The following is a 16,793-nucleotide window of genomic DNA, read 5'->3' on the forward strand; positions in this document are numbered from 1 at the left end:
AAAATTCAATAAAACGCCCTAGTGTGTCGCACACCTTAGTGGCTGCGAACGATAACCGGCCTGCAACTTCGAGTGATAACGTTAAACCCATTCAGAAGTGTTCATATTGCAATGATACACATTCAATCTCATCGTGTTCCGAGTTTCGTAAGAAATCTATCGATGAACGTATAAAAATAGCTGAAGAAAAGAAGTGGTGCTATAATTGCTTAAAGTCATCTCATCAAATTAAAAATTGTAATTCTTTCTTTACTTGCCGGTTTTGTAAACGCAAACATCACACATTGCTTCACCGCGATAAGTCCGATGCGCCCAGTGTGTCATCATCTTTATTCACAAGATCGCAGTCGAAGTCTACTGTTCTACTTGCCACCGCTATTGTGCAGGTGAAGGACGCTCACGGCGACTTGCAATCTTTTCGTGCACTTTTTGACACGGGAAGCCAAAGTAACTTCATAACGGAATCGGCTGTTAAGCGTTTGCAATTGGTACCTACTCAAACTTCAGTTAGTGTTAGCGGACTCGGAGATGCTTGTGCACCTATTAACGGTGACGTCACTTGTTGCGTAGGCACAAACAATAAAATTGTTTACACATTGAACATGCATGTAATTTCTAAAATATGTAGCGATCAACCTATAGCTCAATTAAATACATCTCGATGGTCGCACATTAAATCGATTACTTTAGCGGATCCTAGTTTCGATATTCCCGGACCGATTGATATATTGTTTTCTGCTGATGTTTTTGCCGAATCGCTGTTAGGACAGCAAATCAAGGGAAGTCAAAATCAACCTACGGCTTTTAATTCGATTTTCGGTTGGCTTCTCCTTGGTAAAACGTTTTTAAATACTAGCACGGCATTACTCACACATACGTTATCATTCGGTATCGATCACGAGTTAAACTCGTTAGTGAAACGGTTTTGGGAACTAGATAACGTACCTAAAGCAACTTCATTGACACCGGAAGAACAGTTATGCGAAAATAAGTTTGTCACCGAGCACGAGCGTGACACTTCCGGTAGATATATCGTTAAATATCCGTTCAAGGATGATTCTGATCCTATGTTTCAAGGTTCTCGCGAGGTGGCGTTACGACGGTTTCATGCGATTGAAAAACGACTATCTCGTGACAATGAATTATACACTCAATATCGCGAATTCATGTCAGACTATATCGAGTCCAATCACATGTCACTAGTGCCACTCGATCAAATGGGCAGGGGTAAATATTACATCCCACATCACTGTGTCTTACGTCCTGACTCCACAACGACACGTCTTCGCGTTGTGTTCGATGGGTCTGCAAAAGACTTAAACGCTCGTTCTTTTAATGACACGCAATTCATCGGTCCAAAGTTACAACCCGACATTTTTAAAATTCTTTTAAACTTTCGACAACATCAAATCGTCGTCATGGCTGATGTTCGCCAAATGTATCGGCAGATTTTAGTTTCGCCTGATCACCGAGAGTATCAACGTATTCTCTGGAGACCGTCGCCCAGCGACGTGCTTCGAGAGTATCGTTTGAATACGGTTACTTACGGTGTCGCTTCATCTCCTTATCTCGCTTGCCGTACTTTGCGACAGCTTGCTGATGATGAAGGAGATGCATATCCTCTGGCGAAACAAATCGTTAAATCGCACGTGTATGTCGACGATGTGGTTTGCGGATTTGACAGCTTTGACGTTGCTCAAGAAGCAAAGACGCAACTTATCAAACTTTTTAACTTGGGTCGTTTTGAATTGCGGAAGTGGGTTAGCAACGAACCGCAGCTCTTGTCTGATTTGCCCATTGAACTACACCTACAAGGTTCAGTATCTCTTGACCAAGCGGAACCCTCGCCGTTGAAGGTTCTCGGCCTTAAATGGGACCCTTCATCCGATTCTTTTCTTTTCTCAGTAACGTAAGTGCGCCTATTAACGACCCCCCAAAATTTGTAGTCTATTACCGCCCTATTTTTCTTTCTTTCATGAAAGACATAATAACAGGTTCCAGAAAACACGTTACCTAAAAAATATCTAGATATGTTTATTGACTATCACAACGATTAAAGTTTGTGTTCGTAAATAACCAGTAAACGGAGTTATTTGACATTAAATGGGACGCGCCTGCAACGGGCGCACTTTTCATACTGACGCGCTCCCAGCTACTTAAGGTGCACCTTGTTATTAATTAGCGATTTTAACACATTTAAAATGAGTATACCAACACGTTTTTGCATAACAATATTAATTCGTACTTTAGTTTCCTTAATAAAACTTCAATATAGCCCTCTCGCTGTATTTTTGTCGCTTAAATACAATTTTAAATAAGGGCGGTAATAGAAACACTTTTAATAATTTGGTTCCTAATAACGACCCATGGCGTTGTTAGAATTTTGATAACGTTTTTTATTTTGGTATTTATATCTTTAATTACGCATTTAACCTCCATTTTGTTATCTTTATCGATTCATAAGAATATTTCACATAATTAAATCAATTAACGCCATATGTTAACTGTCATAGGTTTGGCATTAAAACTGCAATGAACATTAAAGAATATCTCTAATAATGTATGACAATAGATTTTATAAAAACCTGTTAAATTCTAATTAGTACCTATTTGATATAAAATAAAACCTAATAAAAATGACACTTCACTGATCACGTCTTCATTAAAGTAGATATTTTAGCTGGTTACTGGTTTTTTTTACGGTCGCTAATAGAATAAAGTAATATTCATACTTAATTCTATTACCGCCTCATAACTATAACGCCACCTGCGAAGACTTAGAAATAGAAATAGAAATATTTATTTGTCTTTGAATAGGGTGTACAGAAGGTCGAAAATAACAAAATATGATCACCTATCCAGCCATCAACAATAGCATGCAAATATATCGAAGAAATATTGATATTACATATAATTATTACGGTATTACTTTTTGCTGATTATTCCCTATAGCTTAAAAATTCTTGGAGAGAGTAGAATAATCGCGCGACAAGCCACTTTTGCAATGTGGTCTTAAACTGATTAAAGGACAGTTCTTTAATATCTTGAGGAAGTTTATTATAGATTTGGACACACATGCAGAAACAGTTTTTTTGAATACGAGTACTTTACTTATAAGCCTTTATTTTGTATATAACTAACATTTATGGCATGACACCAAACCAATCATGCGTTATCACAACTACTATGTAACTTTTTAGGATCTTTTGAATAATAAAAAAATAATTTAAAATAATTATACAGACAGTGTCCAATTGTCCATAGTTTAAATTAAAATACACAATTACACACAATTAAAATCAATCAAAAACTAATTAAAAATTATATACCTAGTCAAATTAAAAATAGAAATAAAATATTAAATGAAAATTAAATTTTATTAAAACTCAAATACAGTTTAAATAATGACCCCCGCTACTCACTAGAACACCGGGTACCGCGTAATCAAGTATAATAGAGGAATTTATTATTTTACTATTTCTGCTTGATTATTTATTTATTTTCGAGAAGCGTGCCTTTTCTCTTTTAATAATTAAAAAAAAAAAATAACTAAAACTAAAAGCAAAACAAATTTAACTTGAAAAAGTCAAGTAGTTCCCGAGCCTCTGAGTGGGAATCGAACCCGTGCCTCTTGGAATATACCCAATTGAAGAGCAATATTCTTAGCGGTCGGTAATAGAAACAGAAAAAACGTTAATAGAAACATACCTCGTCTATAGGTCGGTAATAGAAACAACTGCTTTTTCAGATTAAATTGCTATTTATTAATTATTGTGTGATTGTACACTCATTGTTACTACTTGAATTCAAAGATTACTTCATCATTGTTATAAATAAATTAAAGTGTCTTTTCTATCACCACGTCATATATCTAATTTTCTAACGTTTATCCGAAGACAGCTTAAACTGGCGGTAATAGGCGCATTTACGTTAAAACCTGAAATTAAACCGTGCACAAAACGTTCTATTCTAAGCGAACTCGCTCGGATTTTTGATCCCCTCGGCTTTCTTTCACCAATCACAATCCAAGCTAAATGCTTGATCCAAAAACTTTGGATTCTCGGTGTAGATTGGGACGAAACGCCACCTATCGAAGTCGTCCGTTCATGGACTTCTTATTCCGATCAACTTCCGAATCTTACTCGTCTTCGTATACCACGCAAACTTACCTGTTCGAATTCAAAATCGTATGAACTGCATGGCTTCTGTGACAGTTCCGAGATCGCTTATGGCGCTGTCATTTACTTACGCACAGTTGATGAGACTGGTAACGTTAAAGTTTTTTTTGTTTGCTCTAAAGCTCGAGTAGTTCCTCTGAAACGTATTCCATTGCCTCGATTGGAGCTTTGCGCTGCAGTTTTATTAGCTGACCTATACAAATATGTTCGTGACACTTACCTTTCTGACATTCCCATCAATTCAGTTTTCTTGTGGTCAGATGCTACGATCGTTTTGTCCTGGCTTCGTTCCCATTCTTCTCGATGGACCACTTTTGTAGCAAATCGTGTAAGTCACATACAAGAAATCGCACCTTCTGAATGTTGGCACCACGTTTCTTCTGGAGACAATCCAGCTGACATCTGTTCTCGCGGACTTCTTCCTAATGAAATTTTAAATAATTCCTTATGGTGGGCGGGACCGTGTTGGCTGTCACAGGAGAAAGAGTCATGGCCTTCTCATTCTCTGGCTTTATCAAAGCAGGACGAGGATCTTGTACAAGCTGAATCTCGCAAGTCAGTGGCATTAGTGACGGGAAATGTAAATGAAAGCGACAACTTTAACGTTTTAACAGATTTGATGAACAAATTGTTAATCGTTTTATCAACCGACTTCGAAAGCGCTGTAATAAACATGAAAGCATTTTCATAAACAACGTCGAACGTCACAACGCGTTAATGCAGTTAGTTAGACACGCACAACTTCAAACCTTTTCAAATGAGATTGTTAATCTAAAATCTCAAAAACCTTTAGCAAAACCATTTCGAAAACTTAAGGCTTGGTATTTCTGCTAAAGTAGGTATTTCGCGCTGTCAAAATCTGCGCGCGCAATACTTCGCCGAAGACAGCGCGCCAAAGAGCTCTCGCGGCTACACAGTATAGAAATACGCAGTTTAGAAATACGCAGTTGGTTAGGTTAGGTTGACTTCCTTCCGTTCAAGCGTCACACTCACAGCACTTTCTAATACAAATCATATCCAAGTGATACAAATTAAAACAACTTTCAAAATTTTTGGGAATATATTTTAGAATCGAATAAATATAGAATATAACTGCCAAAGTAAACACGGTTCAAAGAGGCATGGCGTCACCCGACCTTCCGGAAGTTCCGCGCCGGCTAAAATAATTTCAAGATTACGTCACCCAACCTATCGGTAGATCCTCGGGAGCTTGAGCGATTGGAAAAACATTTTATGATCAGTTACTCGTAGTAGCGATTATTTAGAGCTTGGATAATAAATTATAGTTGTTGCAATTCACAAAGCTTTGCATGTAGTTAATTACATTAATCAGTACACGCTTCAATTTTGTTCAGTCTTTTTGTTTATTAATAAATAGAAATAAATAGACTTTTATTACAGACCTCAGACAGTATTTTTAGAAAACTTTTACGCATAGTGGAGGAAGGGACGCTCTAGAGACTCAAGTCTAGAAGGAGTCACATGAACTCCAAGTTTTAAATCCGATGACATCTGCTGCATCTGCCATCTTTTTGGCTAGAAGATTCTTCTATCTTGCAGCTTAGACCTTTAGCTACAGACCTTAGACAGTATTTTTGAAACATTCATGGTGGAGGAAGGGACGCTCTAGCTAGAGCAGTGGTTCTTAACCGGTGGTCCGCGGACCACTGGTGGTCCCTGGAGGCATTCCAAGTGGTCCACGATGTGCACTTGTACACCTTGTTCAAAACCACTTTTAACTGATTTTTGCAGTCAAACTGGTTTTGACCGATTATGAGGTGGTCCCTGACAAGACAGAAATTTGGTGAAATGGTCCCTCGTGACTTAAAGGTTAAGAACCACTGCCCTAGAGACTCAAAACTACAAGGATACACATGAACTCCAGTTTTAAATCCGTTGATATCTGCTGCATCTGCCATGTTTTTGGCTATAAGATTCTTATATCTTACGGCTTAGACCTTTAGCTACAGACCTTAGACAGTATTTTTGTGAAAATTCTTACGCATGGTGGAGGAAGGGACGCTCTAGACACTCAAGTCTACAAGGAGTCACATCAACTCCAGTTTTAAATCCGTTGACATCTGCTGCATCTGCCATCTTTTTGGTTAGAAGATTCTTCCATCTTGCAGCGTAGACCTTTAGCTACAGACCTTAGACAGTATTTTTGTGAAAATTCTTACGCATGGTGGAGGAAGGGACGCTCTAGAGACTCAAGTCTAGAAGGAGTCATATGAACTCCAGTTTTAAATCCGTTGACATCTGCTGTATCTGCCATCTTTTTGGCTAGAAGATTCTTCTATCTTGCAGCTTTGACCTTTAGCTACAGACCTTAGACAGTATTTTTTATTATTTATTTGTGTCAGTGTGCTCTTCTAAAGAGTGTAAGACGATTGTATGTAGGTACTATTAAAATGTAATTTCATTGGTTTTGTCTCATATTTGAGGAATGTACTATGTATCATGAGTAGAGTCTTCGTTTAAAAGGATGCGAACGATTTAAATTTCAATAGGTAGACAAAATTGATAATTCTCAATTATCAAAAATTTAAGCTTTCTCCAGTAACACTGATATTATTATACTGTGACTCATCAAAGTCATCATTGTCAAAAATATTGACAAATCGCGAACTGTCACGGCCAAAAAACTGACACGCGTCCGTCCTCCGTAAGCGCCACCGCGCGACTGATTGAGATTGTCCAAGCCGTCATGGACGATTTTTTCCACATTTTTTAACTTAGTAACTAAATAAGACGCAATATAAAAATTTCATCCGTTAAAAGCCCTCAAGTTATTTCTGAACTTTAGTTTCGTAAAAGATTTAGCATCTCAAATCGCTTATTTTAAAAATAAAACCATAAATAGAAAACGAATAGAGGTAACTTTGGGAATTTATTCTATCGAGTCAACTTCATCAAATCGTGTTTCCATCCGTTAATAGCCCTAGAAAATATCCTCAACTATGCCCAATAAAAATCTTAGCCTTTAATTTTACTGTTTAGTACCTCAAAAATGAAAAATGAAAACCTCATTTTCGCCATTTTCTCTGCTACCCGGCCTTAATCCGTTTATCGACGATTTTGGTTGCCTCAGGGTGGGCGGTAGACTATCACGCTCAGGGCTGGAGTATGATCACAAACATCCTGCTCTGTTACCCTCAGATCATTCGCTAACTGATCTAATAATCAACTTCATTCATCGTAGCTATTGTCACCCAGGCGTTAACACGACTAATTTTTTGCTCTTACAGCAATTTTGGGTAGTTTCTGCAAAACGGACAATTCGCCGCATTCTTGCTAAATGCACAAATTGCTACCGATTGCATCCACAGCCATTGCAACCATTCATGAGCGACCTTCCGGCTTACCGTGTTAACCAGGTGAAGCCTTTCTCTGTGGTGGGTGTCGATTTTGGCGGACCGTTCCGCATAAAATTAGGTCCTCATCGTGGCGCGAAGATCGATAAAGCGTACCTCTGTCTGTTTATATGCCTCGCGACTAAGGCGGTCCACTTGGAGGTCGTGTCTACGCTATCCACTGACGGTTTCATCGCTGCTCTTCGCCGTTTTGTAGCACGTCGCGGTCGTTGCAATGTCATGCATGCCGATTGTGGAACCAACTTCGTCGGTACTCGAAACCAACTTGCATCGTTAATGCAAGATGCTTCACAAGCGGAGAAGATTGAGTTCAAATTCAATCCTCCCTCGGCTCCCCACTTCGGAGGTGTTTGGGAGATACAAATAAAAGCGGCTAAAAGTCATTTATATCGGGTCGTTGGCGATCAAGTCTTAACTTTTGAAGAGCTGACGACACTTTTCGTACAAATCGAAGCCATTTTAAATTCGAGACCGTTGTGTCCCGTAAGTGCTGATCCCAGCGATCTGTCAGCATTGACACCAGGTCATTTCTTAACGTTAGAACCGTTAACAGCGGTCCCCGATGAAGATCTTTCTTCCATTAACATTAATCGGCTTCATCGGTGGCAGTTGTTGCAATCTTTCCATCAGAATTTCTGGTCCAGATGGAAACACGAATACCTTAACTCTTTAACGCAACGCGCTAAATGGACCAAAGATTCAAAACCATTAGCTGTGGGATCGATGGTCATCATTAAGGATGACAATCGAGCGCCGTTACACTGGACCCTCGGTAGGGTACAGCAGCTCATTGCTGGAGCTGACGGAATCGTTAGAATCGCCATGGTTAAAACTGCAACCAATAACTTGATTCAGCGGCCATTGGTTAAGTTATGCCCTCTGCCAATCGAGGACTAACTTAATTTCAGTCTCGTATCGTATTCGTATCATATCGTTTTTCGTAAACTTAGTTTTAGTTTTATCAATAGTTTATCGTATATATCGTTTATCAGTCTTAGCGTTAGTTATTAACCAGAAAATACCATAGATATTTTGGTGGGCGGGATGTTCCGTCATCGTAACTTTTCGTTTAATTTTCATAATAATCGCGGGTATCGATGTCTCTGCATAAGTATCAATGTAGTGACAAAACGCAGTCAAACTAGGCTGCTTATGCGCTCCGTCCTTCGAGTTGGATTTTTATTGACAACTTGAGGGCAGTCACGCTTTGGAGGCCGCACCGGTCACATCGCCATCTTCTATTCGTATCTAACGGGCCCGTCGACGCGTGTGCTAGTCACCCTCCTATGTGATCTCAACTTACCTCATCATCTACACGCCCAAATGTGCTAGAAACCGAAGGAATTCCCAACTGCTGCTGCCCATACTCGAGGTGGAACTGTCAACGATCTGCTCAAGGTACGTGAGTGCATAGTATTTTGTCATTGCGTACTGCTCGTACAGAACATCGATCCCTTTTTACCGGCAAGCCTTCTACGGTTTGATCCAGGTGTAGCAGGAAGCCACCAATCGCATTTTAATCGTGGTGCGTTTGCTACACCACAAGTGGCACTTATGAACGTCAATAGAAAATAATATAACTTTAAAAAAAAACCGACTTCAAATGCGTGAACACTAGGGTGGAGCGAAAATTTTTTTTTCAGATATCTGTAATGTAATAGTCAAAATTGTGTGCCTTTGGGGCTTAAATGAAGTCATGCAAAATATTAATCAATTCGGTTTAGAGTAACTGCCTCCGCATCGACACTGAATTTATAAAAAAAGTTGGTTTTAGACCTCACTTAGGCGCCACATATCTCTGCAATATTTAAATAAAAATACTATTTTTTATCACAAATCGTTTACTGATATGCTATATTTTCAATGTAAAATACACAAAAAAGCCAGGCTTTGGGTTTATAATTTTAATAAGGGCGTGAGAGAGCGCGTAAAGAGAATTTTTCTGGCCCTTTTCGCGACTCGCGTCTTTGTCAGATAGTCTACTGGAAAAGCTCTGGAAACATGTGAGAAACTGCCTATCTATAAATTTGAACAAATTGAAGGACAAATGTGATCAGAAATGGCCAATTATCTGAGTACTGATCAGCAGAACTTGCATAAAATTGCTTCGGCGGTAATTAGGCGTATTCTCACAAAATCTCGCAATAATTTCTCCTGGTGAATTGTAACATGCCCGTTAGATCACACGAGCGTACCGAATACTACGTTTGTATTGTAGAAACTTAAAATCCAATAGAAATTTTGATACCTCTGGCTACTATTGTGGTTAAAGTCTATGCTTCTTCCTGGTTTTTGATTAAGACAAAACCATCATGCAAAGATGGCACCCGTCATCTGTTTAAAATTATTATGGCCTCGAGAGGCCTGCCAGATACCCTATGAAAGATTAAAGAACTAGTTACCCGGAGAAAAAGCTATTACGAGTATCCTGATAGCAGTCTTCTTACGATGTCAGAGAGCTGGCCGCTCGTCGCATACTAAAGTCACACAGTACGAGTCACCCTTCAATACCTAGAATTTTTTAAGTACTAGTGATACACTTTAATGCTATTTTATATATTTATTTAATTTACTTAACCAAACAGCCGCTTTTGAGATATTTATTTGACTAAGAAATTCAGCACATTGTCAAATCTGGTGGTGAGAGCAAACCTTTGTTTTAAGGCTTCTCTACCTCACTCAAGCTGTTGAGGGACCTGTGAAGATTACGATCAAAGATTCTATTTCTCACTGCATCCAGAAAGTCACTAATAAGGTGCAATAAAAGTCAAGTTGGAATCGCAAAACGTGATGCCTAAATTTTGATCAAAAAAGGATTTTCAAGCATAATAATTAAAGTAATTTATCTAATTCTTGTATGTATTTCTTGTTATATTACCTTAGTAAATATCTAATCTATAAATTATCTGTCTGTCACCTTCTTACTAATAAATAGAGCGCAATATTTCACCTTAGGCGACTTTCAACTTTAAATAAAATTTTAAAATTTTGAAGTCACTGCGGAGGCAGAAGATATTCATTAAATGGGATAAAAAATTACAGTTATTTATACTTTTATATAAGGCACAAATCCCCCCCTATTAGAACTTCGAAACTAAAAAAAATTTTTTTCCCATACAACCGTGCTCCACCCTAGTGAACACAAATAATACCTATTCAACAAAAAAATAATCGTTCAAATTGGTTCATAATCGGCGGAGATATTGCGTATAAAAAAGTTCATCCCCAATTTTCCACCCTTGGGGGTGAAATATTTTCTTCAAATTCGCATGAAACCATCCTTTTGATAATACCTATTCAACAAAAAAATAATCGTTCAAATTAGTTTATAATCGGCGGAGATATTGCGTATAAAAAGTTCATCCCCAATTTTCCACCCTTGGGGGTTGTTTTTTTTATTATTAAATTTAAAAAACATACGGGTCGAATTAAGAACCTCCTCCTTTTTTGAAGTCGGTTGAAAAAAAGAAAAGGTAGCCCTTATGGGGCACTTTAATGTCTCCTTATCTTTTGGGCCCTACCAGCGCTTCGAGACAAACATTATGGCAAGTGCTGAGAAAAAACGCCGGAACAAACTCAGTCACCACTTATTGCCAGGAATTAGGTATCTAACGGTAAGAATAGTCAAAATAAATACATCAAATATGTGCAGACTGAACTGACCACGCATCCTTGTCATCAATATAGTCTCGAACCTTGTAGTACCCTTTGGACATAAGGGTATTTTTTATATGTATCTTAAATTTGTTTATTGGCAATTCGACAAGGTTGTGTGGTATTTTGTTAAATATGGTAATACATTTCCCCAAGAATGAATTACCTATTTTATGCAACCTAAATGATGGAACAGCAAGTTTATTCTTATGTCTCGTGTTAAATGAGTATGACAGATTTTTGAAGTTTGTTACAGTCAAAGTAAAATAGTGCAACCCAGCGTACGTTGTCTTGTTTTTATCTTTTTAGTTCATTTTTACGCAACGCACAGCCTAAACGGCTAAACGTAGGCACTGTATTGAAATTTGGAAGGGACGTAGCTTAGGTACCGTAGAGGTGCACTAAGAAAGGAATTCCCGAAATTCCCACGGGAACGGGAATTAGCGGGAAAATAAAAAAAAATAAAAATCTAAACCGCTTAAGTTAGACGCTTGAAAGGCATGCAGGTACCTTAGTAAACTTAAAGCTTAGTTACAACAGGATATTGCAAAATTCCCACGTGAACGGGAGTTAGCGGGAAACAACATTTGTATGAAAAATTCTAAACCGCGTAAGATAGATGAAGGGGGTAAAACGGGATCCACGCGTACCTACCTACGAAGTCGCGGGCGGCCGCTAGTTACTATTAAATGGGGCTTAGAACAAGTGTTTCTTGATTGATAGCTATTAACATTGAAGTGATAATTACGTGATTTTCCTCATTTGCAAGTATTTCCACTGTTCATTGTTCTGTGATACCTAATTTAGAATAACAAGTACAACTGGATTTATTTAGATCATTCTGACTCATGTATAACTAAAGCATAAGTAGGAAAATTCTAATAAAACTATTGTAAACTAGCTTTCCGCGGCGCCCGCGGCTTCGCCCGCGTGGAATTTTTCGGTTTTTTATATAACCTATGACACTCAGCAATAATGTGGCTTTCTATTGGTGAAAGAATTTTTAAAATCAGTTCAGTAGATCCCGAGATTACCCCTTACAATTTAACAAACAAACACACAAACTTTACCTCTTTATAATATTAGTATAGATAAAAGACACATGAAATCAATCGATTTTTACCCGACTGCACCAGAAGGGTTATTTAATTATTAGGGCTTGTTCCCACGGAGAACGGTGCAATTTAATTTTAAAGATTTATTTGATTTTGAAACTGCAACTGATCTGGATGTTTTTATCACCATCATCCTTATCATCATTTCAACCATAGGACGTCCACTCCACATAGCACAACTTCAAACTCCTATGTTCTTCTGATTAATTTCGTTGGGGGTCCAATGACAGTTTACTTTCCCCCGGGACAAACTTGACCTTCACTGGTTGGGTTTTATCGGCGGTCAAGCTGTAGATCCTGGCTACACAGGAGTTGAAGCGGTGGGAACGAGAGGTGGAAATAGTCCCGTTACCCATAGCACAAGCTTTGAGTTTGCGACTTATTGACTCTACTAGGCCATCAGTCCACCAAGTAACAGAACAGGCTACGTGCTACTTATTTGTCTTATGAAAAAGTAAGTATGTCAGAATTAATTACTTCTCTCAAGGACTGACAAATAGTGACTGAGTTTCTTGCGCTGCTTCTTCTCAGCACTGGCCCATTTATTGTCGCGAAGCAGTGGTAGGGTTAATACTGGGACGAGTAACAGTGCTTTTTAAAGGCCCACTTGCAAAAATAAATGAGTTTTATGAATTTTTATGAGTTTTTATGACTTTCATGTACACCCTGTACAAAAATAATGTCAAGCAAAGCAGCAGTAATACAGTTAGTAAAAATAGCAATGGGCCAAATAATTGTTAGAATTATCTCATTAACATACGTTTCTAACTGTACGCGAGAGAGGTCTGAGGTGGATTTACACGTAACGATTTTTATTTCCTTGACCGGTTGGTAGGGGCCTGTACGGCTAGCACGAAAAACTTTCGAGTTCGAATCGTCTGCGTATTCGAATCGCCATCAAAAGATTTATTACGAAAACTACAACAGCGCCCTTGTGTACGTGTCGTAAAGTGAACTTAGTATGAGAAATGGTAGCACGGTATTTTGAGAATCAAAATAAGTTGTCACATTATCGTTTCTGACTAAATTCGAAGGTTGAGTATCGAATTTTGTCGAATACGCAAACGATTCGAAGACGAAAGGTGTTCATGCTAGAGGTACTGTATCCAGCGCCTTCCTGCTTCTCGTAAATTGGATAGTCTTGTCTTGTACCTGCAATGGAGACTAAAGAACCTGATGATGATTTTTCTGTTCGGTTTGGTTGTTGGTAGGGCTTGTTCTAAGTCCGCCTGGCTAGCTACCACCATCTTACCTAAGTCTGTCGCCATAACAACAATAACAGCATTGTTGTGTTCCGGCAGTTAGAGGTAAGATAGCCAGTTCCTCCGTGGTTGAGGATTCCGGGTGAAGCTCGCTTCCACTTTCGGCCTGATCATCACTTACCCTCAGGTGAGATACAGGCCAAGAGCTTCCTCGTTGTGGATAAAAAAAATCATAACAGCTGATCGGTCATGCATGAATAGTGGTTTTTAGATTTTTTTTTATTTTAAGCTCCAGCTAACGTCTGATAGAGCACAGATAGAGTTTCTATCTCTGCTTCTTCTCAGCACTGTCCCACATAATTGTATTGAAGCTGAGCTAGTGTTTAAATAGCATGTGCAAAAGTATTTTTTAAAATACAGAAGAGACGTCGCCCGGCAAGCGAAAGGTCGTGGGTTCGATTCCCGCCTTAGTCACTTCGATTTTTTTCAAGTTGTTTATTAAAATATTTTTAAGTCCAATTACAAAAAAATCATGACTTATTGTTACTTACGGACTTTTTACGCGCTGTATTATAAATCGACTACGTGCGAAAAGTATTATAAACGTCTTGTTGCAAAAAAAATGACACGGGCTTTTATCATTTCCGGGTTTTTAACATACTGACTACACGACTGCGGTCGTATCGTACCGTGTAAACGACCTTCCCTCTGTTATCGTATGCAGTGGGCTATTTACAAACAGACAGTATACCGGTATACCTTAGCGGGCGCGCTCGTTTCGCCGCCATCTTGTTTTTGTGCGTTCGATTTTTACGTTCGTAAAAAATTGTTGTTGGTTAAAAAGTTAATAGTGAGAGGCAATAAATCTATACTTATTGTAAATAAGTTAGATTTTAATTAAATAATTATATTAATAATACAACACGTTAGATTAAAATTCTTTTTAATGGTTTAACAGCACTAATCAATCAGCTGATCATTGAATTTGAGAAAGTAAAGAGAGTTTTCTTTAAAAAATCTTTTTTTTTTGCAAATAGTTAGGGATAACTTGTCTAATTGTTATTTTAAACGAAAAAGTTTCAAAATGTATCCGAAAAATTTACAGTTCAAAAATAAATATAAAAAAAAGTTTGAAAAAAAAAGTTTCTTTAATTCAAATTCGTATAGTGTAACAGTGTTAAAATAAATAAAATACTTACTGTGCGTGTTGGTTTTGTAAAAAATGCGTAAAATAATTATCGTTTTGTTACCAATTCAATGCAGTTGTAAATTTTTTATGGTTATTATTGTTTTGTTGGGCAGCAGCTGTAAGTACGTACAATATAATTGAAATAAGCTATGTAGTATGCTAGTAAATAAGCAACCAGTAAATTGATATTTATAATTATAAATACTTCAATTTTTATTTGAAAAAGTAAGGAACTCTGAGGACAAAGGCTACTGATGCCCGTTTTCACCATCAATACATAATTTTTAAGTGACCCCTAAGGTAACACATAACATGAATTTTGTTTTCCTAGGTGTCACTTAAAATTTGGCGATTGATGGTGAAAACGGGCATAAGTTTCATCCGCCACTTCTTCTCAGCACCAGCCCATATGTCGTCCCGAAGTGGTGTTAGGGCAAGCTATATTTGGGACGTGTATAAGTGCCCTGGAAAGGGACTATGTACTGAAAAAACTATGTATTTGATTTGATAATTTGAAGCTAATTACTGATGCATCTTATGTATTTGCAATACTTACCTAAGTGTAAGTACATAACACCTGTTAATTTGGATCAAAAATGTAACTTAAAAAATCCTACTTCCTACTAATATTATAAATGCGAAAGTTTGGATGTCTGGTTGTTTGTTACTCTTTCACGCAAAAACTACTGAACGGATTTTGATGAAACTGTACAGTATTATTGTTTATAACCCAGAATAACATATATGCTATAATTTATGACGATCTGTGACAAACTAAATTTCACGCGGGTGAAGCCGCGGGCAAATGCTAGTAAACCCAGAAAACTCATTTCTTTTTGTAAGTAGGCAATTAAAAAGCACTTTTACACGTCCCAGTATTAACCCTACCACTGCTTCGGGACAATAAAAGGGCCAGTGCTGAGAAGAAGCAGCGCAAGAAACCATTTTTACCATTTGATGTGCAGTCAAAGGCACATTTATTTTTAAATACTAAACAGGATCCTGCAAAAACGGGATGTTTATGAGCAAGCCTTTACCTTAGTATTGAATCCAGGACCTTCACATCTAGTGATTCCGCCAATTCCATTAAATCATTAAATAGCTGCGTTAAATTACTTTTTAATAAAGTAAATAATGACTATAAGTCATTAAAATCGAATCAATGTTTTTACCACTACAACACGAATCTACAAAATCATTTTATTGAAAAATCATCTCATTAATGATTCTCTTTAATCGTTTGTTCTTTAGACATTTTTTTATCACCTCTTAGCTGCGGTTCTATTTCTTTAAAAAAGTAAAGGAATGCTTTCTTTGAGTTACACTTTTTATCTACAGCAGCGGTTCCCAAACTTATTTGTCTACTGCCCACTTTGAGAATAAATTATTTTTAGCGCTCCCCATTTTTGTAGTCAAGAGTCGAGCTCAGTCGGTGTCTAAGAGTCCTCCTAGTAGATGACGCCTCCCAAGCCTCTACACAACGTCCCGATTTTTTTTTCTGGGTCTCTTACCGCCCCCCTTTAAGCCTGCAGCGCCCACAAGGGGGCGTTATCGCCCACTTTAGGAAAGACTGATCTACAGTGTTAAGAGAAACATCCCACCCGGTGGCGTTACAAAATTCCACCCCGTATTTTGTTAGCTAACTTTCAGTAGTGCTTAAAAGCACGAAAGTTTAGCTATGTAGGTAGGTACTAGTGAAATGAGTCATAATTACCAACGTAGAGCTAGGCATAGCGACATTTTATTACGCTTCAAGCTTACAGATCAGTAAAGCCTAGATAGATAGTAGCGCACGAAAAGCGAGGGAACTTTTGTCCACTTGAAACTTTTTGTTATAATTAAGTTAAATTAAATCACCCTAATTTAAACATTTATAACAACGTTTTGAAATGACATAAGATTTGACAATAATGACATAAGATTTTTGCCTCACTTTAGACGAAACGTTTGTATATAGACTTTATTAATCTACTAGCTTTTGCCCGCGGCTTCACCCGCGTGAAATTTAGTTTGTCACAGATCGTCATAAATATAATTTATGACGATCTGTGCCTATAATTATGTTATTCTGGGTTATAAAC

General features: G+C 37.8%; 1 protein-coding gene across 2 annotated transcripts in view; it reads left to right on the plus strand.

Moving 5' to 3' along the window:
- Window positions 1-16,793, plus strand: part of LOC135085662 (P protein-like) — a 60,272-nt gene that overhangs the window by 12,044 nt on the left and 31,435 nt on the right. Inside the window, exon 1 of one of the 2 annotated variants that reach the window (XM_063980447.1) lies at window positions 14,319-14,337. The exons of the other annotated variant lie outside the window; for it this stretch is intronic. The gene's annotated coding sequence lies outside the window, so the exon portion shown is untranslated. Of the gene's footprint in view, window positions 1-14,318; window positions 14,338-16,793 lie in introns of those variants that run through there. 2 annotated transcript variants of the gene reach the window in all.

The sequence above is a fragment of the Ostrinia nubilalis genome, chromosome 29, assembly GCF_963855985.1.
Source record: "Ostrinia nubilalis chromosome 29, ilOstNubi1.1, whole genome shotgun sequence".
Classification (NCBI taxonomy): domain Eukaryota; kingdom Metazoa; phylum Arthropoda; class Insecta; order Lepidoptera; family Crambidae; genus Ostrinia; species Ostrinia nubilalis.